This window comes from Cebus imitator, unplaced genomic scaffold (assembly GCF_001604975.1).
Source record: "Cebus imitator isolate Cc_AM_T3 unplaced genomic scaffold, Cebus_imitator-1.0 Scaffold0, whole genome shotgun sequence".
Lineage (NCBI taxonomy): Eukaryota > Metazoa > Chordata > Mammalia > Primates > Cebidae > Cebus > Cebus imitator.
Genome location: NW_016107315.1, coordinates 5,719,211 through 5,720,457, shown reverse-complemented (window position 1 = coordinate 5,720,457; position 1,247 = coordinate 5,719,211). Strand labels below are relative to the sequence as shown.

At 48.9% G+C, this 1,247-nt stretch overlaps 1 protein-coding gene across 2 annotated transcripts in view; it reads left to right on the top strand.

The window, feature by feature from the left end:
- Positions 1–1,247, top strand: part of LOC108292621 (ATR interacting protein) — a 20,055-nt gene that overhangs the window by 8,800 nt on the left and 10,008 nt on the right. The window lies entirely within an intron of this gene.

Sequence of the window (1,247 nt, the reverse complement as noted above, 5' to 3'; positions counted from 1 at the left end):
CAGAGTCTTGCCCTGTCATCCAGGCCAGAGTGCAGTGGTGCAGTCTTGGCTCACCGCAGCCTCTACCTCCCAGATTCAAGCAATTCTCCTGCCTCAGCCTCCTGAGTAGCTGGGACAACAGGTACATACCACCATGCCTGGCTAATTTTTGTATTTTCAGTAGAGAGCAGTTTTACCATGTTGGCCAGGCTGGTCTTGAACTCCTGACCTCAGGTGATCCACCTACCTCCACCTCCCAAAGTTCTGAGATTAGAGGCGTGAGCCACCGCACCCAGCCTTGTTCTGTTTTTTCGTTTTTGTTTTGATGCCATGACTTAGATTGTTTTGTTTTTATACAGAGACAGGATCTCACTATGTTGCCCAAGCTCGTCTTGAACCCCTGGGCTCAAGCAATCCTCCCACCTCGGCCTCTCAAAGTGCTGAGTTACAGACATGAGCCACCATACCCGGCCTCAGCTTGTTAATGATCTGTCCTGCCCTATGCCTTCCAGAGATGTCTGGCACTATCAGTATCAGCCTTGAAATTTGGTGTGTGGTGGTGGTGGTGTTGTTGTTGTTGTTGTTGTTGTTATTTTGAGATGGAGTCTCACTGTGTCAGGCAGGAGTGCAGTGGTGTGATCTCAGCTCACAGCTATCTCCACCTCCCAAGTTCAAGTGATTCTCCTGCCTCAGCCTCCCGAGTAGCTGGGATTACACTTATGCACCACCATACCTGGCTAATTTTTGTATTTTTACAAAAATAGTAGAGACAGGGTTTCGCTATGGCCAGGCAGGTCTTGAACCCCTGGTTTCAAATGATCCACCAGCCTGGGCCTCCCAAACTACTGGGATTACAAGCATGAGCCACCACTCCCGAACCAGCCTTGAAATTTGAACAGTGTCAGTCAAGGCATCTTCTCTGGTTTTGAACGTTCTGCCGCCTTTGCTCATAATGGGCAGAGTGTGAAACTAACTCTTCATGCCTTGCATTGTTCACATAAGACAAGAGAACTGAGGGGATCCTCTTCACACATCAGCAACAGAAAGGCCTCAGCAGTATATGATCAGATCAGAGGGTTAACACTGCTTCTCTGACATAAAGACATTGGCACTGAGAAGCTGTTCGGTTTCTAACACACCTAACAGGTTTATAAAATTTTTGATATATGGCCGGGCGCGGTGGCTCACGCCTGTAATCCCAGCACTTTAGGAGGCCGAGGCGGGTGGATCACAAGGTCAAGAGATCGAGACCATCCTGGTCAACATGG